The sequence below is a fragment of the Abramis brama genome (genome assembly GCF_963993115.1).
Source record: "Abramis brama genome assembly, chromosome: 11".
Lineage (NCBI taxonomy): Eukaryota > Metazoa > Chordata > Actinopteri > Cypriniformes > Leuciscidae > Abramis > Abramis brama.
The window spans coordinates 21,188,193-21,213,109 of NC_139973.1; the positions used below are offsets into that span (position 1 = coordinate 21,188,193).

Sequence of the window (24,917 nt, forward strand, 5' to 3'; positions counted from 1 at the left end):
TCCGAAGACACAGGCTCGACGACGGCCATCTTGTCTGGATACACAGGCTCGGCGGTGACCATCTTGTCCGGAGACACAGGCTCGGCGGTGACCATCTTGTCCGAAGACACAGGCTCGACAGATGTGACGTGAACAGTCTCAAGATCGGCAGACGTGACAGCCTCCATGTCTTGAGGGACGGTGGATGCCTGCTTCCCCCTCCTCCTCCGCCTACGATGGCAAGATGGTGGCATCGGATTTACCACCTCTGGGGATGCTGCAGCGTCCTCGACCGCTTCAGGAAGTGTTACAGTCTCCTGCAAGGGTATGGTGGCCATCTTGTCCGGAGAGATGGGCGTAGCTGGTGTATCCCATTGGCTCCGATGGTGTAAATACTTAGTGAATCCCCAGAAATCCAAAATCTCAAGTCCGTTCATCTCCCTCTGAGGCAAAGGATCATCAAGGCAGCTATTAAAAATATCTTTCAATGCTGCCTCGTTATACCTCATGCCTCTCGAGAGAGTCCAAAAAGTCTGCGTTAGACAACTCACCGTCTGGCCCCGCTGGCATAGGTTTGTTAAATTGATTAAACGTGCCTTCCTCTCCTGCTTAGTGGTTGGGGGAAGGATATGAAGACCCATACTGCTGGATCTATGCAGCAGTGTGACGGAGTCCTTCTGTCACGACCCACACACGGGAAACAGGGATAGATCCAAATGCAGTTTTATTGGGTTAATCCATATACAATATCCAGTCCAGGCAAGGCAAGGGTCAAAACCATACAAGCAATCCAAAATACAAATAAACAAGCACAAACAAGAAAACAGACCTCCAAAATGGTGTGATGCATAACAAGGACTCCATGACACACACTAAAACAGACAGGGTATATATACACAGGGAATTGACAATACAAATGGGAAAATGGCTGAGTGCAATAATCAGTGATAAGGGACAGCTGAGTGCAATGATGAGACAAGGATCGTGGGGAATGTAGTTCAAGAATGTGACAGACACCGTGGGGAAGGAGGACATCTAGTGGTGACCCAGGGAACACAAACCAGACACTGTGACAGTCACATAGTAAAAATTAGATTGACTTCTAATCACCTAAAACCAGTTTTACTTTCTATAATAACTGAAGAAACTTTTAATGTTCCAATTTATTTAAATCGGATATGCTTGGCTTGTGCAGAACCCCGAAGCACACAATTTGTAAAACTACAATTAAGATCTACAATTTGTAAATCGTTGCTTTATAGGTTGATTTGTTTCTTTTCTATCTAACTATACTCCCTATTACTCTCTGTGTTATGCTGTTTAGCATCTGTTAATGAGTTATACGCTACATCATTTCTTGAAACTAGCATACATATCTTCTAAAAAGTTTAATGGATCTTAAAACTAAGCAAAAGTTAAGTTTGGCTTTTTATAAGCATTAAATATTAATACATTTTAGAATAAAAGTCAACTCAGCTTGTTTTAGGAGTTTGTATCTAAAAGAAAAGGCCTACAACGGAAGACTTAATAAAGGAATGTTGCAGGTTTAATAAAACTTAACAGCATAGTTCACCCAATAATGAATATTCTGTTATTATTTATTTACCCTCAATTCATCCCAAACCTATAAGACTTTTGTTCATCCTTGCAACACAAATGAAAACCTGAGAGATTTCTGAAAGTCCACTGAAAGTTAATTCAAGCAAAACTTTCAAGCTTCATAAAGACATTGTAAAATGAATTGAGCATTTAATCGAATAAGTAAATGATGACAATCTAATATGCCGCCTATTAAGAATAGATTTTTTATTTATTTTTTCATCCTGCACTAGCTCACCCCGAGACATCATGAATGTGAAGATAGCATCACTGACACAGAAACGTTACTAATTTAGTGCTTATGGATTCTCTTGTTCTGATCTGCCCTCAGAACTTATATAATTATCATTGTTGTTTTTAAACTTCTTATTTCTGATATTCTACACAATTGAATGGTTCATGTGAAACTGTTATCATTTAGTATGCATTAGGTTCACTTTACTTAATTTTATTTTGTAATTGGTATTCACTTGCATGTAGTTACTTTTATGTACAATTACAGTAGGCTACTATATAACAGCTGTATATTCTGTAGTTGGCACTATACAACTATATAGTATACCACAATATAGTATACAGCACAGTAAAGCTGGGAGGGCAACATCTAACTATAGTTTTGTTGTGAGTGTGACAGATTAGGCTCCTTCCTGTTCATTCAGTTTTTTGGGGGGCAGGAAGTGACCTCACATCAGCTTGTTTCACGTCCTTCCTTCCAATTGTTTCTCCTTGATCTGACATTTAAAGGGATGGTTCGGAGTAATTTCAACCTAGGGTCCATGACCTTGAGCCAAACACCCCCCCCAGAAGCTTTTTTTCCCAATTCAAGGTTGTATCTCGTAAATTACCCCAATAATGCCCGGAATGGTACCAAACTTCTACAGTAGTACAAATAGGTTCTGTACTCATAAAACGAGGCAATGGAAAGTTTGTAAGTGCTGATTGTTGTTTGGCTCGAGGTCATGGTGCAAAGGACCCTAGGTTGAAATTACTCCAAACCATCCCTTTAAGAGCCTGTAAACACATGTAGTATATTTTATAGTTTTTGTAGTATATTTTGATTTGCTTTATTTCGTTTTTCTATAAAACCTCAGATCAGATCAGCCTAAATCCAGAAATTTTGAATCCAAAAATCAAACAATGTGATTTTTTTAATGTTGCTACTGTTTAACAGGCAACTGTCAATCCCCTGTTTTATTTAGATCTAAACTTGGTTTTCTGACTTATTCCTGACCTTGGTTCATATCCCAATCCATGGTTCCCTCCTATAGATCATCCTTATTGCAGAGGTTTCATTTAAAATATTTTCTGTTGGGTCTGTAACAAGTATAGCTGTGTCTTCTGCTTCAGTGAGGTCATACCCAGACCACCCATCCAAACGTTATCCATGGACGAGAGAGAGGGGCTGTCAAAATCATGATAAATTGATTTTTATCAACTAAGCGCCTCCTGCTGGTGCCTTAGACCCTCTGCAGAGTGTTTTGACTGGCTCCATGCCTCATCCTGCAGATGTGTGTGTGTTTGGTTCAGGTATTCCCTTCATTGTGCAGAGAAAATGTCCCCACAAGAATAGTAATACCAGATATTTTTTACCTTGTGGTGACATTGTTTTGGTGCCTATGAGGAAATCATACTAAATTATGTTGCTGTTTTTTTTTGTTTTTTATTCAAAAAAGTTTTCTGTGGGGATTGTGTTTACGGGTTGGGTTAGGATTAGGGGATATAACATACAGTACAGTCAATACAATATAAAAATCATTATGTCTATGGAAAGTTATAAAAAATGGACTCTTCTCACCAGCTGAATCTTTGATTAAGAGAGGGTGTTTGAGATTTCTAAGTAGAAAAGAGATACAAAGATTGTTTTCATTGTTTTTTCTTCTGTTTCTGTTGTACTCAGTTCTGTGATACTGCTGTGGATTCATTGTGATGTGAAAGATATTTTGTTTTATAAATTCACTTTCAACATAAGATACTGTAGCAAGGGCAAGTAGAATAGCGAAAGACCTTTCTGGCTCTCAGAAGTCATACTACTAGAGACAGCAGAGAACTACTAGCAGTCACATCAAACCATATTCTCTACATTCTACATGCATGCAAAAAATTCAATATTTTTTATTACAAATATATAATCAATCAGTATATATAACCAGTCATTGATTATAAATGTATTCAATCAGTAAAAAAGGCCTTGATTATGAAGGATACAACATATCCTCTTAATCATGGATTTTAAGGATGACATTACAGGATACCAAAGACCCTAAATTAAAAAAAATAAATAAATAAATAAATAATTGTTCAATGTGTAATAGGCATTTGTTTACAGATTAAATAAGTTTTTTAAAGGGATAGTTCACCCAAAAGTGAAGAATGTTGGTAACCAGACAGTTGATGGGACAGTCAGACGGCAGTTGATAATTCACAAAAAACATTGACAACCAATCAGAATTGACCTAACTTTAAAGAGCTTGAGCATTTAACTGTTATTGATATCACCTTGGTTACTGTTGTAACCTACATTCCCTGATGGCGGGAACGAGACGATGTGTTGATGTAGTGACATGATGGGTCGCACTTGGCGATACTTCAGAAAAGGCCAATGAGAATTAGCGAGTGGAATTTGCATGGCATTCCTCCGACATACGGGTATGAAAGGAGATGGCTTACTCCACTCATTCAGGTTTGTGCTGAAGAGCCGAGACAGTGTCCTGGCCATTTCAGAAATGAAAAATGAAAAATAAAAATGAAAATTCTGTAAGTAATTACTCACCCTCATGTTGTTCCAACCCTGTAAGACTTTCGTTCATCTTCAGAGCAGCAAAGTACAGTAAAGTTAAGTTGATGTGCATCTCTTTCTAGTCTGTCTGTATGTCTAACCCAGCTGGGCAGTGCATCTTTTGGTCTGTCTGTGTCTTGCTTGCTAAGGCCGGCCACTTCCAGGGCTGTGTTCTATGACTTTGTGCCTGACAAAAACAACGGTGTTTGTTTATAAACTGCAGCTCGTGTGTTAACATGCATTCATATGCGTGTGCACGAAATGAAACGTGCACTTTCCAGCAGAAACATCTGTGGGGACCAGTACAAAATGGGCGTGATGACACACCTCATAGGCACACATACGTTTGAAACGATACAATGCTTATCCAGTCTCCAAGTCAGTTTAGTTACAACTCTGCAATAAAGCAAGATGGAAAGCAATGTATTGACACTGACTATTGATTTATAGGTTATATTGCATTTAAAATATTGATTGCCTGGACATACTGGTCAATATGGATGCTCATCCCTCAGTAAATAATAACCATCAAGTATCAAGTATTGCTTTATCATTTAAAACACAGTGACATGCTATGGTAAGCCATTTTAGCTTTTATTCATTCACAGGATGCATTTTTTTATATCAATAAATTTGTACTATTTAAAATGTGAATTCTTGATATTAAAAATGTACTTTTCCTAGTAACAATGTCTATTTCTGATATCAGGAATTACATTTTCATTAGTACTAGTTAAAGGAGGGAGGATTGTAGTGGGAGCACTGGGGTGTCAGGAAGTGCCACATAGGGAAAGAAGTATCTGTGGTTGGTTCTGCCTGAGACAGGAGAAACTCACACCCGCAGTGACTGGGCACAGCGTTTACCAACAGGGAAACTGAACAGTGGAAAATACATCATAAGGGATTACCATCAGGGAATCAGCTCATATGGAGCACTCAACCCAAGTACACAATCTCACCTGAAAAGAGGCATACTATAAGTAATGGGCCAGGAAGCAAAATTCCGATGAGCTACCAATGAGTGCTGGAGAAATAGGATGGCATCCAGGGTTTGTCGTAAACGGGGAACTCGCATGGGCAAAAAAAAGTGCACATTATCGCCTTAGAGAGGGGGAAGGTGCTGTATGCAAATGCTACACCCAGCCAGTTGCCCAAACCTTACCTGTTCATACCCAATAATACTCGGGACAAACCGACTCAACCCAGAGATTGTAAAATCTTGTGAAGGTATTGGGTGTAGCCCAGCCTGCTGCTCTGCAGATGTCTGCCAGGGAGGCACTGCTTGCTAATGCCCAGGAGGGTGAGACACCCCAAGTGGGGTGTGCCTACACTCCCAGGGGGCACGCCATGTCCTGGGTTTGGTAATGCCAAAAAATAGCATCCACAATCCACTGAGTTTGGAGATAGCCCCTTCTGCTGTCCCTCGAAACAGACAAAGAGCTGCTCAAAGCATCTGAAATGAAAGCTTTAGCTTAAGTTATGCCAGGAAGACTTAGGGCCTGTCCCAATACCTCCCCTTACCCTAGATTTCTGCCCTAACCCATGTTTTTGCGCATTCTCGTGTAGGGGTAGGGTGTCCCAATACTCTAAAGAGCAAGGGGGAGTGCTATTCTCCCCTTAAAATCAACCCTCAAAACATAGTGCGGTCCGATGCAGGCTTAAAACGAAGTGGAAGATGAAATTACCCAGGATACCTTGCGGGCTCAGCAAGCCGGTAAATTTTTTTAAACAAGATGGCGGACACCGCTGGAAAGGAACAATTGAATTGTAATTATATTTTCGCAAATAAGCATGTTCAAATTTCTAAATATGTTGGAATATGTTAGTTTGATGCACATCCAATGGACTGTAAAGTTTTGAACACTAATGTTAGAAAATATTTCACGAAGCTATCTATACGATGTTGATATCTGCCGAGTGCTTCAAGAGAGTCTGCCCATCAAATATACATCTTATCTGGGTAGTTAATCTAATTTTATTTTCGATGTTGGCTTCCAATTATTATAAAAAGAAGACGTGAGGTAAAACTATTAAAAAATAGCCGCGTTCATCTAGTGCTTCATCTTTTTCTTCACAGCGCGCTGTCACTTCTCCCTAACGTTAAACCCAAACAGCACTGAGCACAATCAGTGATGGTTGTAAAATGCAGTGTCTGCTGATTATAAATTGTGGGAGGTGTTTGATTGTAAAATGACCGCGCAAGAGACGTTGACCCTGTTCCCATGGCGGCGCGCGTTCGGAAGCGGACTGCAACTAGACAAGCAAACTATACTTTGGGTTTCATGTGCGCGTCTAAACGATCAAATACAGACAAAAATATGGCTAAATGACCGGTTTGGAGATTCACTTTAACACAGTTTATGTCTTAAATGGGAGTTGGTTGTGGAATAGTAGGGAGAAAATTGTATTATTAGATCTGCATTCGGTCTTAAAGTGGCAGCGTCTAATAAACCTGCAAATGATTACACCTTTAATGTGAATAAAACAACTAAAGGCAAAGAGAAAATTTCTCCCAGCTCTTGAATGAATAACTTTAGCTTTAATGAGCATTAATCTATCTATAATAAACTATGCTGTGTTATTTTACATTTGATTACTTTATTAGATTTCTAGCATATTATTATGGATACTTATATCCTGATCATAACTGGGATAGTTATGTGCATGTATATAATTTGCATATAGTGGTGTCCCATTTCATAGGGAAAGATCTTCAACTCCACTTCCCCTCGTTGAGGGGACTTTACTTTTGAGGGCACTCAAAACCAAGTGGAAGTTTTAAGGGGGGAGAAATGGGACAGGGCCTTAATTACTACGTCACTTATTACCTTCATTTCTATCCAATCACGTCTTTATACTTTCTGTATAAAAGATCGGTACTTACACTTGTTTGAGTTTGCAGATGCCGATGCGACAACAACCTCCACCCTCCCCACCACCACCAGGATGGTCCTGTCCATACCTCTCAGGGGGGTCGGCTGCACCCCTGCCTTCGTCTTCAGGCAGGAGATGCAGATCCGCTACCCTCGGATTACGAACTATGGACGGGGCCTATGCCAAAGAACTTTATAATAATGCTTGCTGGGCTGTCAATAAATGTATGCTTCGTTACATTATTTTATCTCCCGAGTCTTTCTGGTAGAACTCTCTGTTCGGTCCAAAAATAAGTGTGCAGTGTGCGCACTGGACATGGCAGGAACTTGATCCCTAAAGTGGGTAGTGAACTTTGGGCACATTGCCAGGCGGGGGTCTCAGGACAACATGAGAGTATACTGGACTAAACTCAAGGTATGATTCGCTAACAGATAGCGCTCGCAGTTCCCTTGACTTCAAGGCTCAAAAAGAGCTCTCTGGGGGGCCAGGAAGACCAAAGAGAGGTCCCAAGAGGAAAAATGACATGGTCTTGGAGGATTCAACCTCCTCACGACTCTGAGGAACCTGATGATGACCCTAAGGACTTACCGTTGACTGCGTTGTGATGTGCTGTTGTAGCAGCAATATACACCTTCAAGGTGGAAGAGGATAGCAGCCTCTCCAGCCCTTCCTGCAGCAAGAAAGAAAGCACTGACCCGTGGTTCTTCGCCTCGGGAAGAACATCAATTAGTGAAGAGACTCCAATTCAATGCATACAGCCACCTCGTAGAGGGGGCCCTGGCTAGAATTATAGTGTCAGTCACTGCTGGTGATATTTGCGCAGTCCGCAGAGTCAGCTGTGTGCCAGGGCATCTGTGCTGAGTGGAGCTCCGCTCAGAGAATAACATAGAAGGCAGAGGGAGGATTCCACCGAAGCAAACAGATATATTGGTGCTTCGCCGAATCAACTCCAGATAAGCTGGACTACCTGGGGATGGAGTCTCTACTCTCCACAGAGCATCACCTGTCACGAGAATGAATCCACTGCACAACTGAGGTCACTCGGGATGTGAGTGGCATGCAGTGACTTCAGTCACTTATGTACACCCCCATTGCCGTGTTGTCTGTCTGGTCCAACAGATGCTTGCCATAGATTGATGGCTGAAACCTCCATAGGACCAGAAATACAGCCAGAAACTCAAGGCAGTTGATGTGTCAATGGAGTCGGGCCTTGTCCAGGGTCTATAGACTGCATGCTCGTTGCAAACAGCCCCCCAGCCTGACAAAAACTCACTTTGACACTTTTTATAAATTTCCCATAGAGATGCAAGGTCTGTCCAAGGACTGAAAGTGCAGCAGATCGGTGTGATGGCACACACAACAATGGCACACACAACAATGTGTGCCATGGCACCAAACCAATCTCAGGACTCAAGTCTTAAGTCAGTGCTGGAGCGGTCTCATTTGCATCAACTAGAGCGTTGTTACCGGAGCTAAGGACACCATATGCCCCAGGAGCCTCTGAAATTGTTTCAGTGGGACCGCTTTTCTGCCTGAAAGAATTTAGGCATTTCAGCACCGACTGGGCATTGACCTGAAACCCCAACCGGATGAGATGCTCGAGCACCAGGTCCTTGTGTGCACACAATAGATCTCAAGAGTGTGCTAGAATTAGCCAGGTGTCTAGATAGTTAATAAGGTAAATGCCCACTTCCCTTAGCTGTGCGAGAATTAGCATTCCCTTAGCATTCAGTGAAAATTCAGAAATGAAAATACACGTCCTTTAGGGCTATCGCCGCAAACCAATCTTGATGTTGAACCCATACCAAACACAGATGTGTTTTCGCCTGAAAATGAAAACAGCAGGAAAGTTGTGATTACAACGTTCCCATGGCCATGCTCTCGGAACTCGGGAGGTTGTGAGATATTGCACACGTTATGAGTCAGTTAACCCAATAATCGCGTCAAAGAAGCTGGTACATGGCACCACTGTCCTGCACAGTAGGGATGGAGAAATGAAGCCTCTTGAAGCTCTGAAGCTTTTCTCTGATTGTTCTGGGAAAAGATTCGTCAGGAGTGTCGAAAACAGTGCCATCTTGTGGCAGGTCAAATTTATAGCAGCCATAAACCCGAGTGCACAGCTCCGTTATTTTATCTTTTAAGTACAAATAAAAGCCTTTTCTAATTAATATAATTTGCATATTAAATTGTGGCTATAACTTAAATGTAACAATTATAAGAATACTAATTATACGTATACCAACAGGATAGGATGCAGGGAACATACACTGGTCGATGGAAGGGTGAATGTGTGAATGTGAAGTTCAAGCAGTTTCACTGTGACTTAGCTGGGTGGAATATGATGATCACAGGTGCAGATGGTACAGATTGAACACACAACGGCTCGGGATCAGACGACAGAAGACAGAAGACAGAAGACTGAAGACTGAAGACTGAAGACAGAAGACAGAAGACAGAAGACTGAAGATGGGCATCCGAAGACAGGTAGTCAGGCAGGTAAGTCTCAGGCTGGTAACGGGTAGCCTGGTAGACACCAGACCCTTCTCAGTTGTAACTGAGAGTGGGTCTAGGGAAGGTTCATTCACAGCCCATTTCCAAAGGGGCTTCACCAACGGACGTCGCACAAATGGCGCAATTGGATAGATCTAAAACCAATCAGAGCGATGAAGGAGATGGTGTATGCAGAGCAACGGAGTTAACAAGCTCAACAACTACTGACATTTAAAACATAACATTACTGATAAAAAAAAACTCCCCTGAATCTATGCTAACTAGACTGTAGGCTAATATAAGTTTCATCACGTCCGACCTTGACGATAGTGCATTCAACAAACGTGAGAGCATATAGCCTTCACAACTAGCACAGTGTATGTTAGGTGTATGTAGCCTATTTACAATCCAGTTCAGATGCCTTATTGTAACATTATGCTAGCCTACATTACAGTACGTTTACTTGACACTTCTTACCATTTGTAGGTCAGATGGACCTCGTCCACCACAATCCACATGAGGTTGTCCCGAAATACTTTGCTGCACAACATCTCTCGCCATTTCGTGTTGAGGAGCCAGGACTCAGGACTGCCAAATATCAGCTGGCATCGACCGCTTCGAATTAATTCTTCGTTGTCAGTGCCAAGTTGTAGAGCTGAGAGTGCAAGTTTTGTCGCTTCCTTGACCTGATCCTCCATGAGGGCTTCCAACGGAGAAATAACCACTACCAGGGGGCTCTCGCTAAGACCCATTCGTTTAGCCACCAACGGGGCAAGCTGGTATATCAGACTTTTGCCGAATCCAGTCGGCAAGACCGTGACAACATATTTTTTAGATATGAAGACTTTGAGTGTTGTTCTTTGCTTGGTTTTCCCAGATCGCGATAGCTGATTCGAACGAGTGATGTTCTGGATGTTCCACGGTGGCAGCCTTGTTTGTCATGTACAAAATCTGCTTCAACGCAGATTATTCAAGCACGGATTATCCAAGCGCTATCGTTATCGTGTAAAGCCCGCCTCAACGTTTGTGATTGGTGCATTGATTTGGAAAAAATGGGCTCTTGGCCAGACGGACTTGCAGAGCAAATCTCAAATTTGCCGGAAGTTCATCAGGGTTTTCCCAGGCTAGGTAACGGGAGTTGTAGCAAGAGAAGTCTGTACATGGTTAGACGAGACCAGACAATGGTGTGCAGGTTGTGTGTGGTATATATAGTGCAGGTAAATGAGGAGGTGCAGGTGCGTTGAATCAGTAGTTCGGGAAGAGTGAACGAGTGGGCGGAGCATGCGGATCTGGTGACGATGGGCTGATTGTCACCATGACAGTCCACCTTAAGAGACAATTACCATACTTATAATGAAACCATCATATTTAAAAATACTATATTAACCATATTACAAAATCAAATATAATTTATTGTTACCACTGTAAATCTATATTAAATTATTATAGGATCTTCTTCAATGCTTTCAGAATCTTTACTTAAAAAATAAATAAAAAATCTGTATTTTTTAAAATATTTTTTTATATTATTTTAATGACGGTATTTTATTCAACAAAAATTAATTATTTTTATTAAAATAAACAGAACATTGTACTAAAAAGTATAAACTTTATTAATTTATTTATTTATTATTAAGTAATATATTATTTTAGCTTAAGTATTTTTATACATAATGTGTGCATTTTGCCCCATGCTGGTGAACCTTTTACCCCATGTGTTCATACATTGCAACTTTTATGATTTATTTTCACACAAAATCTGTTGCTCCATCAATGTTCAATACAAACATTTTTTTTCTGCAATCATACTATGTGAAAAGCAAATTTTTCTTAAGGTGAGGCTTTTGTCCCGTTGTACCCTACTACTCCATGTTGTCACTGTCATGTGACGTAAGGCGTACTAATCTGTTGGCTTACTGTTTTTCGCATACTATCTAGTTCGGAAGTATTCAATTTCAGACACATCGATACTGTACACAGCCTCAAAGGAAGTGAGGAAATCTTTAACAAACACACCCAGTTGCACTCCAGAGTGTCCAGTTCAGAAACAAAAAGTTTAGTTCTGGTTGCTTTTATGTTGTTTTTGATAGAGTTGTGTGTATTGTTGACAGAGGACGCCTCTGTCTCTGAGAAGAGTTGAGCTGAGATGCGTCACTGGAAATATGACAGTCCTCTCTTGATGAAATTTCCGGAAACATGTGTTTACTTTATATGGCGAGAGGAAGGTCAGGGGTCATACAAGTTTCCCACCACAGTGCAAACCATCTCTGTTCAAATGACTTTATCCTGGGGCTCTTCTGACTTCCTCCTGTGTCTTATCCTAGATATTCTATGTGCCTGATCGCTCTCTGACATCTCTCTCCCTCTTAATCTCTCATTTTTTGTTCTTTTTTGTCTTAATATAATTATTTAAACACTTCAGTCTTTTAACTTTATAAGAGGTTGTACAGTGTGGCCTTAACCCTTTATGGGACATCGTCATTTATAAATGACGCAAGGAAAATTGCAGTTAAAATACAATGTTCAACCAAAAAAAATTATAATTTTAGTAATATCATAGACATCCCCTTCAGCCAATAAAATTAAAATCTATTTGCCATGTGTTGAACATTTTTGGCAACAAGGAAGTGAAGGGGACATTAGCACATGTTAGGTCACATGCTGTCAAGGCTCCATAGTGAGTTAATTTTAGACTAGAAAATACATATAAATTCATAAAATAAAATAAAAAATGAAATATCATTATACATCCAAAAGTTTTAATGCACATTTTGTAAAAACAATAGCTCAAAGAACAAAAAATCTGTGTGTTATATATGCATAAATAACAAAGTCCTTTTAAAGGGATACATATTTTCTGTGTAGCTGGCTATTGTTCAGTATTGGCAGTCAGTATAATAGTCTTTTCTGAGGTTGTGTTTTTAGGTTGATGTTAGTAAGTTTTATAGAAGGCAGAGAAGAAAATCTGAACCTTTTCCAGAAAGTATTGATGATCGTGATGGCATGCAGTGCATCAGAAAATGAGGTCATAGTAAGAAAGGAAGAATTTGACGATCAAGGAGGATAGAAGCAGTGAGGGTGAGGGTAGAGATGAAGAATATAAGGCATATATTGTTGTGGAAGTCAGGCACTTGGGTAAATTATCAAATGCCAGTTTGGAAGATGTGAAAGATGCCACTGCCTTTTGACCTCATACACTCACAAGCAGGGATGCTCTAAAAATGATGATTAACAAATCAAAAACAAAGAAGAGTCTTCTTCTTTTTTTCTTTTTTTTTTCACTGTGCTACAATCATTGATTTGGAATTTCAAAATAGAAACAATGTTTTCAATGCAATGTGTTTAACTACTTTCCAGGCAGTGAAATTGCATTTCAATTTGTATCAAGTTTTGTAATAATTATCACATGTGAGTTTCCAATGAAATGAAATAGAATGAAATAGAATGTTAATAAAGCTTTTTAATGTTTTTTGAAACACTAAGACCTTTTCACTGCTTTTCAGATAGTGGAAATGTATTTAAATGAAAATAATTAACCCTCATATTTGAATTAAAATGACTATTACCCTCATAGGAAAGAGTCAGTTATAAATGATGGCAGCCTAAATGATGTGTCTGAAATATATTTCTTTCATGACAACTCTCTGAGTGTTTGGCATGGTAATGGGTATGTCAGTGCTGATATATTTGGTCTTGGCGGAATAGATCTGCTACGCTGATGTAGCAGGACTTGCTACTGCCCTATAAGCGTAGCTTACTCCTACATCGAATGCAAGACTGTAAAACACAAAGCTTACTTAAAACTACGTTTTATACAGTTCAATTCATTTTAGTGCTATGAACACTCCGTTCCGCTGATTAGTTTATGGCATTAGCAGATAGGAAAGTTCCATTGGAGCAATGGATGAATGAACAGGAGGGCATGCCTCTGAACTGGCGCACAGCAACTTTCGGCAGCCACTTTGAAACGACTCTCGGCCAGCTATTTAAGTCATGCAGGTACAGCTCCTATGTCTCTGAATGGGGAACATCGAAGCTTATGATTAAATTTTATATTTGAAATCACCAATGAAATCTGATCTCAGTCTCACTGAACACAGTCTCATAAACTCAGTTTCTTTAGTGCAGTAATAAGCATGCGTCTGAGAACACTGTCTGTGTCTGCTTCACATATAATAAACATTGATCAACTTACACATCAGTTATGGTAAACGGATGCTCAAGCATGTTTGCTTGACGTGCGAGAACCAATGAGATTCATTGTCGTGTTACACAGCATGTTTGAGCTTCTGCAAGAGCCAATGAGGTTTGTTCTCATGTGTCAAGCAGCAAGTTTGAGCTTCCTCAGGTTCAGTTGAGCTTGTGTTTATGTTTGCTGATCGATGTTTATATGTAAATTAAAGCCTAAATTAAACCTGTTCATCATATAAAGTGATCGAGTCTCTTCAGAAAATTTTGACTGAACCACTCAATTCAAATGAAATAGTTTTACGATCTCTGTATGAAACATCAAGTGTCAGTTGTGTAGCTGTCTACGGAGGGACAGAAAGCTCTCATATTTAATCAAAAATATCTTAATTTTTTGTTCTAAAGTCTTATGGGTTTGGAACGACATGAGGGTGAGTAATTAATGACTTAATGAATTAATGAACTTTCATTTTTGAGTGAATTAAATCGTCATGAAATCAAAATTGACCGTTTTTCTTCACAGAATATTGCAGTGCTTATTATAAATGATATATCCATGCACATCAATTTTTTTATTATTTTTTTATTCATATGAACACATAATCTTTAATCAAAAACGTTAACCTCCCCTCCCCCTTAAAACTGCATCTGGTGTCTTCATGACGTATGTCTCGGCAGAGAGTGGGGCTATATTATCCTCCACAACTGACTGCAAACTGGCATTTTAATCATTCCAGAAGCTGTTTCGCTCATATATATATATGTACGTCACAATAGGAAGAAAAGACTATCGCAATATCTGTTTCATGCCGACTTTAAAAAATGAGGTTTCTTTTCAGCACAGGCCTTCAACATTCAATGCATCATCACAAGCTTGCATCAGAAAACACAACATGACTATTTGATTGTCCTTTAAATTTACAAACTCACCATTGTGTTGTAATTTTATCTAAAATATTGTGCTTTCACCTGACTCACCTGTTATCCAGCAAGCACAAGGAGCAATAGCATCTAAGTTTTTTATTGTTATTGTCATTAACATGCCTAATTTGGCTTCAGGCACATCCCTAATAACAAGGATCAACGCATAGGGATATTATTTGAACCCCAACCTCACCCCTTCCCCCGCAGTGGCCCGGCTGCATTGTGTTTTTGCGGTGGACTCAGATGAAAAGCATTGATGTGTCTGTTTGAGGGAGAGAATGAGAAATTATTTAGTCGGTGGGGGGTGCAAAATAACCTTTGACCTACCTTATGTTCCCTGTGTGTTCTGCACATTATGACCTCATGACTCACAGCTGTCAGCCTCAGAATACAGAACAGCAGGGTTCATCTAGCTCTAGGAGGTTTCATTCTCTAGTGATTCCGAAGTGATGAACAACACTATTCATGAGAGTTGTGATGTGGACCTGTGGTGTGAGTAACTGTAAACATGTTAGAAGCAGTGCAGCAAATTACCACACAACTGGAACAACTTAAACTCGATTACAATACACTGTCTGTCTTTTACCATACTTACTTAATCCTCTTCGTCCTGGGTGAGACATAAGGCCTCTACTGGCTCTTTCCATCTAGGTCTGTCCTGAGCTGTGAACTGTTCTTCTCCCCATGAGAGCCCCATTTCTTCCAGCTCTGTCGCCACTGTCCGTCTCCATGTTGTTCTTGGCCTGCCTCGTTTGCGCTCGCCAGGTGGTGTCCAACACAAAGCCACTTTGGGTATCCTTTCCTGAGACATCCTGAGTACATGACAGAGACATCTTATTCGGCGTATCTATCTCCTGAGATATGTTCTTGGATCTTGTCTTTTTGTACAGGTTGCCATTAGAGATGGTATTGGGCCAGTAGATGTTGCAGATCTTCCTAAGACAACTGTTATGGAAGCCATCTACCTTGCTCATGTCTGTTTTCACTATTCTCCAACATTCAGAGCCATAGAGATCCACTGATGTAACATTGCTGTTGTAAAGCTTGATCTTTGTTCTGAGGCTTATCTGTTTAGACTTCCAGATGGTTCTGAGCCTGCTAAAAGCTCCTCTTGCTTTATTTATTCGGGCCTTGATGTCTTTTTGGGCTCTGTTATCAGTGCTAATGGCAATTTTTCATTTATTTATAGCCTATTTGTCTGAGGTATAGTCTTTTACTATACCTCAGACAAATAGGCTTTAAACAAATGAACACATTTTCCCAAGGTTATTTTTCCCTTTTTAACTCTTTTGTTCCTGACAGGGACTTCAAATGGCCCATTTTGTAAGCAGCCATAAAGGAATTAGGTGGAGGCTGCTTCCGAAAGCTTACGATCATTTCACACATGATCTGTTTGCAGTTTGTATGCTGTAGGCCCATATATGTGGTGCAGAAGCATCTTAATTGCTTTCACGTAAGATGCATTTGCATTGCACAACTGCTTCACGGCTTCTGTATACCACAAATAAAGTAGTATTTACAGTAATATTTGTACCAAAAAAGTAGTTCTTTATTATTTTGATTTTAAATCCAAAAGTTACTGAAAAGAAATTGACTATGCCTTTTCTTTTTCTTTTTTTACAGTACAGTTATACAATCTTTCACAGACGTATTTCACGTTAAAACAATAAATATAAACAGCATAATATTCTATTTAGTACTTCTGCATAGATTTTTATATTTATTTGCTCAAGCAATGGCAAAATATTTAAACGTGGTACTTCTCTTACCCGACAATTTAGTATCACAAACATTTAAATTACAAATAGTTCAAATTGACCTGTTTGGGTTCTGTCACTTCGGTCTGGTTTACTCTTGATTGGTGACAGAGCACTGACACCTAATGACATTTAATTACTTACTACAATAGTAATTCTTGACTTTCTCTCGAAAAAAACCTTTCAGACGCCAGCTTTAATTTTTTAGCTAAACTGTCACAGAATGGAAAGTTCTGTCCGCGTGTGGTTTGTTGTGTTCTGTGTAGCACGCGGTTTGTGTTTATAATCAGCTGTGTGTTGTCTTGTGCTGTGGACCACGTGGCTCATTTGTTTTACATCTGCCGTGTGCTTTCGTGTTGTCATGTTTTGGTGAGAGCTCTCATTGGCTGCGTGTTCATATAATAGGCTTGTTCGACTTGCACAGACCGATCGGTTTATGACATCAAAGTACCGCGAGAGCGATTGAAAAGCATATGGAGCGTCTGCTCTCTAACCGCTCTCACGGTATTTTGATGTCATTCACCGATCGGTCTGTGCAGCGCTGGTTCAAGTCGAACAAGCCTAACGTTTTGTTTGAGCACATGGCTATTGTGTTCACTTGCAATGTGCTCTTGTTAGGGGTGTAACGGTTCACAAAATTCACGGTTTGGTTCAATACGATACACTTGTGCCACGGTTCGGTTCAATACGATACACTTGTGCCACGGTTCGGTACATTTTCGATACAGCAAAAAGAAAGAAATGCCAGAGAATTTTTTTTATTTTTTATTAAAACTAACAAAGTATGATTTTTTTTCTTTTTTTTTTTTTTTTCTTTGAGCAATGATGGAGCTATAATAGACTCTTCTTAGGAGCATATAAAACAAAACAGCTCCTTGGAAAAAATGAAATGTAGCCTAATATTGTAGTAGTTATAAACAAAGGTCTATTTTAGTTCAGATTAACATTTGAGGGCATCAATTTTATTCATAATGTCAAAATAAAACCAACGTAATGTTACTTGAAAGGATTATAGCCTACTATTCCTGCCAAACTTCCATGGTTACAGTTAGTGTTACTACAGTAAATCCATGGTGAATGTTGCAGATCTGTGGACACTGGATAGTTCATTCATGGCACTGTTTCTTCCAGGTTTCCACGTCAGCGCTGTTTGATCCGTTAATAACGGAGAAATGTGAATGTTTCTCACTAGATCTCGCAGCGATGTTATTACTTAAGTGGCGAATTCAAATTATTTATTTACTGGATCTCTTAGCACTGTCTGTGTAGTAACAGTGTCGCTTGATCAAGATCGGCTCGCGCTGCACTGGTCCAAACTGATAAACGGTCCGTCAACCACACAATAACGAGTAGCTCAGTTTCGTTCTGCACATTTGATGTTGGACACGTCTACATTAGAAAAATAACGAAATTTTGGTCGGCAGGAAAAATGGTCAAACTAACCGTTCGGTTTGAAAATGTGTACCGAACACCGAACCGAAAGCCTTGTACCGACCGGAACGGTTCAATATGAATACGCGTACCGTTACACCCCTAGCTCTTGTTGTTGTCATGTTTGGTGTAAGCACATGGCTTGTCATGTTTGTTTCTATGTGACTGCTCTCCTGCCTATTGTTGTAACTCCGTCCTTCTTCTTCATTATTGGTTCATTTGTCCCACCTGCTCTCCCTCATTAACCTCTGTATTTGCTCTCCTATTTATTCTCCTTGGCCCTCGTTTTCTTCAGTTTCCACACAAACTGGCTTCTATCAATATGAACGTTAGCGGTGGCTACGATCAAATCTTACGTTAGGTTTCAGCTCGTGTACACAAGTTTTTACCTGGTGATACTTCGAGCAAAGTTTCATGTTGTGTCGAGCCTTCTTAGTGTTTTTAAAATAGCGATTTTGATGCTGTCATAGAAGTGCCCCAAGCTCTCCCATTCAAAAGGCAATTTGACCGAAAACGAAAATACGGTCAAACTTAAAAGTGGCATTTCCATTCTAATTATGCTTTTAAACGAAAGTTTGCCTCGGGTAGATTAACAAAAAGACCCTAGGTTGCATTTTGATGAGAGTTACCCTTTAACGTAGAGGATAGTGGTATATCAGTGAGGGATACATCTATGCTGCCTTAAAAAAAAATTCAGATACAGGATATGTACGGTAGATAGGATGTGACACGATCATAGAATTCGGACATGCGCTCCTATCTCTGTATGCTCCCTGTGGAGGCAGTATTTTTCAGCTTTCAGACAGCCATTGTGTGAGGATCTACTGAGTAAAATTAAAGCACAAGCTTTGCATGTTTGGACACTTAAATGCTTCTAATCAATGGCTCACCGTGGATCTATAAGATGTCTGAAGGTGACAGCTTTACTCTAACCACATATCATCCTCAAACTAAATGTCCTTCAGTTGTTTGGGACAGAACAACACCAGGGGGACAGGAATGAATTAAACCCAAGCCTTTTCCAGATAAGACAGAGCTGCAGTCTTAAATCTCTGAAGGCCTTAAGAATGAGTCATCCTCACTGCCTCAGGACTAAGAAAGCTGTGAAATCAATTCCATATGCTATAATTATAAAGCGTGCATTTCACTATCATATCTGATCTTGCACAGCACAATTCCTCCTCTACACTCTCTATCTCGTTGTCTTTTTGTCTCTCTCTGTGGTTTTTCCTCATTTTGCTCTCGGGCAGTGATACACCTTAATTTGCTTTCTGATAACTTCCTGTGAGTAAAACAACATAAACATTCATTATAGAATAACAAACAATTCCAGTCTAGAAATCTCAGGAAGAGGCTTACTATGTGTGAAGAGCAACAACCGGCCAGTAATACTTGGATGTTTATGGTGGTTATCATGAACAGGAAGTCATGTGGTCAAACCTCTAAGGACCAATCTCGTATGTATATGCGTAATTAAGATAAGCAGAAAAAAACCTACAGGAAGTCTCTCTCTCTCTCTCTCTCTCTCTCTCTCTCTCTCTCTCTCTCTCTCTCTCTCTCTCTCTCTCTCTCTCTCTCTCTCTCTCTCTCTATGTGTGTCTTTCTCTGAACAAGAGTTCCTGAGTAACATAATGTAGCTGTTCTCAGACGTATTTAGGATTACACACTAATGCATCTCTGACAGACTATTTCCTACTCTAAAATCATGGCTTGACCTCTCTCATTATTCTCAGTGTCTTAAGAATTGTTTTGAAGTTTTTGCCATCTCAAAAGCCGAAATAAACGCTGAACGTTACTGTCCTATCATTACAATCGGTGTAGAATGCTGTTTTATCATTTCTGTTATCAGTCTAGCTAGGTGGCTGGATGTGGTGGTTACTCTCTCAGACACATGAAGTTTGTCTCAGAAGAACTGTTTCAAATGAACAGCGATACCTGGGTTTCCTTTAACCTAAAGATAGGCTACAGATTTTGTGCTTTTTAACGACTTCCTGCATTTTGCATGTTTACATTCTTGCCCATGCAAAAAATATAGACACACATATCCACTTGTATACACAGGCATACTTATGCACATGTTCAATTATGCGTTTTACTGCTGATACAGTGATAGGAAAGTTACGTTAAATCACTTTCTCTTGTACTGACAGTGACTGAATATTGTTGTGATTTATTATTTTTTCATTTTACTAAATGTATTATTAATAGTATGTAGTGAAGAGCATTATAATCATTATAAACTTACTGTAATTTGGTGTGCAATATTTCTAAGACATTTTTGCACTAATCTTCATGTAACATTCTGCTACAAAATATCTTTTTGAAAGAGAAAAGTAAATGGTTATTGTTTATTAATATTTTCTTTCAGTTCTAATATGATATATACTAGGCACAATGAACGAGTGATGCCAAAAGAGCTACTCAGTTATGCATTAAAATTGTTAAAATTAAGTAAATTTATTTAAAAAAAACTTACCATATCAGAATCTAAAGATATTTTGATTAGTAATGATAATAATTCATATCAATAGTTTAAAATATATTTTTTGGAGAACTAATTTGATTATGGGAAGAACATATTTCCACCAGAAGTTTATATTTACGCTAAAATATAAATATGTTAATATAAATATGTTTTAATACAATATGACATCTTAAATGAATGAATGAATGCATTTATAAAACAAGTTATTTTTCAGAATTCTAAACAAAACTGATCCACTTACAATTATATGCTACTAATAATAATTTAAGGGTCTCTTATACAAACAGACAAACAAATGTTTGTTTAATATCATGGTGGGGATTTTTGACTACCATTGCTGAGCTATGATATTTTCTACTTACTCTACCTAAAATGTCTCAGACATTATTTTATTAAGCCGTTATCCTTCCCTTACTGTACATTAAGTAAAAGTTTAGCAAATTTCTTGGAGACATTTGGTCGCCAAAATGTAAGCAAAACCTGAGCCACACACACACCATGACAGATTCTACTATACCCTGTATGAATGGGTGATGAGTGCTGCTTGGCTGTTCTGTGGTCACATGACTCTAGAGTGGGCGTGGCTGTGAGTCCAGCTGGTGTTGCAGGCTGACTCGGGCACAGAGAAAGAGGGACAGAAAGAGAGATAAAGAGCTACTAAACCAAGGGTGAGTCACTATCTGCTCTCCATGTTTACTTCGGTTAAAACAGACTTTCTCTGCGTGAGTTTTATATCTCTTTCCAAAGTCTCATTCAGAGAGGCTATAATGCTTTTACAGAGCTACAGACTGCGTGACGTGCGTGCGTGCGTGCGTGCGTGTGTGTGTGTGTTGCTGCATGCACAAGTTTCCCAGGTGTCCTAACGGTGTTCTTGCCAGTGAGGAAAGGAAGCAAGTGAGAGAGAAAGAGTAGAGGAGGTTTTGGCTAGCGTTTGTGGGATTTTGTACTGTGTTTTAAGACCTCTCTTTCTCTTGTTTGTCTGTGCATTAAAACAGATGATAAGCTCAGTGAACCCCTCCTTTACTTTTCTTCCACCCCCCTCCCTTTCTCCCCGCCTCCTGGCCCTCTCCTTTCTTTGTGTGGGGTGTGTGTCATCACTGCTCTCAGTTTCACCATCAGACATTTTTGGTCCGTTCTTTTAATTAGCCTAGTTTACATTGGGCCCAGCATCCCACATGTGTCAGCTGTTGACATTTGCTCTGAGTTTTTTTATAAATACCCAATCACCAATTATTTGAATGGCTTCCTATGTATTCTCTTATTTTTGACAATATAGTTTCTGTTGTTTAATTGTTATCATTAACATGTAAGTTAATGGCCTGTTTGTATTCAGCACAGATCTGTTCTGTTCCACTGTTTAACTTCTCATTCCATTTGTCAGTGTCAGATTACTTCCAGTCATTTTTTTTTTTTTTTTTTTTTACAGTAACAGAAGTTAGCAATCTATCGAGCACATTGATCTTTCAGGTGTGTTTGCGCTTCGTTATAAACCAATTACAAATACTTCTGTCATCTTCAGTTACATCAGCAAGGTTATATGATATGTTCAGCAGAGTTCCTTTTTCAGATAAAACTCCACTTCCTTATATATCGACCCAATTATTAAACAGAAAATCCTTCCACATCTGTAGAACAGCTGCCCTTTGACCTTTTTCTTTTGCTATAATATATTATTCCACTACAGCGGTTTTCCTTCTTTTTCGAAGCTTTAACCTATTTTGTAACATCATAACACACATCTAATGGTGTTTGAATACCCACAATTGAATATTTGTCATGCTCCAAATGTAAAGAGAAAGAAAGGAAAAAAATAAAACTTTGAGGTAGCCAGTTGGGGGTTAACTTTATTAGGCACTGCAATTACTTTTTATGGTACATTACATGGGTTAAATCTCAATGTAAGAATGATCGGTTCTGAAATGATGTGAAAATGAAAGATAATCTGTTGTTGAACACTGTTGTTAATTATTTACATGCGTGATGATGAGTGCATGCGGAAAATGAGAATGCTTGTGTCCCACCATACCATATCACATTTGTCTAAGATTGGCCATCAGTTTTATTAATGTTTTGGACATGTTAAAATGTGTAAAGCCTCAACATTTATGTTCAGTTTCCTATTTTGTTCTTCACAATAGTGGTAGACCGATAGGCCTATATATTGACAGGCTGATTCATTAACCAATATTTGCCTGTTTTGGGTTTGTCAGCTTTGGATGATAACCAGGCCTGCTTGGTACTTCTTCAAATGAATAAAAGAGGTATTCCAAGGTGTAATATATATATATATATATATATATATATATATATATATATATATATATATATATATATATATATATATATACATATATATATATATACATATATATATATATATACATATATACATATATATATATATATACATATATATATATGTATGTGTGTGTGTGTGTGTATGTGAAAAATAACTTAATAAGTGTTCATTTCAGCAATTGTGCATGCTTCTTGCAGTCATTATATTAAATTGGCTTTTTTTACCACCTTGATTCATGTACTGTTGGGAAAATAGCCAGGCAGCTACTATTCACACCGGTATGTTGACGGAAGTCGTGGGATTTCATGTGTTGTGTGATATCTCTGCGCCCAAGTAGCAGTGCTTCGCCTTAGTAGCTGTGCTTCGCCTATTCTTCCCCCTAATATAGTCCCAAGTCAATATCTGCCTAGGAAATTGCCTAGTGTTAATCTGCATCGCTATTTGTACTCGTTGTGAATACGCAGGCCACAAGAAGTAATTACATGTTTTTTTTTGTTTGTTTTTTTATCACTTTTACTCAGGCCATGCTAGCTGGCAACAAAGGATTCCATTCATTGTGCTAAGCTAAGCTAGCGCTGACCCTGTCAAACTAAAACAATGCATGCACTGAGACAAAAATGCATTTACCCACCTATCTAAATGTATGAAAGAATGTGAATAAGCCCTATTTCAAAAAACTGTGGAGTGTTCCTTTAAGCGTCAGATTAAACATTTACATTATAGTGCCGTAAATATGCATTGATTTCCTTGTGACTTATCTGAATAAAAATTTGTGATCATCAAATGATCATTTGTGATTGTGATCATTTTTCACATGGATCTTTTGGTTCTCTGCAATTTTGCTTGCCTACAGCACTCACTTACTTTCAGTGCCAGAGACACTTTCCTTACTAGAAGATTCTCTGTAGAAAACTATATTTTACCACCCTTCGTCACCATCTGCTTGTGGCATGTAATGGCAAAGGTTGAATTCTCACGGGACGAGCAGAATGAAAGATGAGGCCTCCAGTAGCATTCTTCATGCTGAGCACCAGAGTTCAGTCTACAGATCAACATTGAGTAGTATTCATCTGGCTTTTAACAGGAGTTTTGAGGTAAACTAGCTGTACACAGCTCAAAACAGATGGAAAAGAGAATGGCCTAAATACATGCCTAGCTCTTGGTTTGTTCTGTGGAGTATTTTATCCGGGGTCTGACATGGTTGTGCATTGGCAGCTTTGATAGTGTTTGATGCATGCTGTCCAAGGAGTCTAAATTTACCTCATGAGACACTGAAATGAAAATCAACACAAATATAAATTGGATTACAGTACACTTCTGGTTGTTTCAGGTGCCCTTGAAAGAAACATTCTGTTTCCAAAAGATTAGGCTATTAGATAGGCTTGGGCTTATTTAGAATTCCACAAGGATTGGTGGAACATTGTACACATCAATTTTAAAAATGAATTTAATCAATTTACAACAAAAGCAGCCAATATTATTAGCAATAAATGCCTCCCCCAAGCCCCTAACCATTCACCCCATTATGCCAGTCAACAAAGAGGAAAAACAACAACTGAATTTTAAAATTCAAAGTTAACTTCTTTGTTCAACAAATACCATTATTATATAAAATGCTAGCCCAATCCCACCATATAATACCTACAAAAATGGCAGGTTTCCCAGCAATTTCATGCTTACTTTTCTTTATATTTAAGGCACTGTTAAGTCATCTTTTGTGCTATCACCATCCCATATTGTATTGTCAGCATTTGGAATTGTTCCATACTGGAATACTGAATAGATCTGCTATGGTGAAGTATAGCAACCTAATTGCCAATTTAGTGTATAGAACATGACTTGAAGGGCTTCTGTCCAATTATCCTCAGAGCTCTCCAGTTCATTATAAACACAGACAAAGTTTTACATAAATTATGATAGTTCACAAGATTTTGTTCCATGTAATGTGATTGTCTGTTCTAATGAGACTTTAGGTCAATGTTTCACTCTTTTGTCTGATGCATCTGGTGAACACATGAAGCATGTGAAGATCATCCGTGTCTTCCAGCTGGTGCTTTTTACATGAAAGTTTCTAGAAATGCTCCATGTAACTCAAGGCTCCATATATCTGCTTCA

At 39.0% G+C, this 24,917-nt stretch overlaps 1 protein-coding gene across 2 annotated transcripts in view; it reads left to right on the forward strand.

Moving 5' to 3' along the window:
• The window catches only part of septin9b (septin 9b), a 112,284-nt gene that overhangs the window by 49,701 nt on the left and 37,666 nt on the right, over nucleotides 1-24,917 (forward strand). Inside the window, exon 1 of one of the 2 annotated variants that reach the window (XM_084128046.1) lies at nucleotides 21,075-21,171. The exons of the other annotated variant lie outside the window; for it this stretch is intronic. The gene's annotated coding sequence lies outside the window, so the exon portion shown is untranslated. Of the gene's footprint in view, nucleotides 1-21,074; nucleotides 21,172-24,917 lie in introns of those variants that run through there. 2 annotated transcript variants of the gene reach the window in all.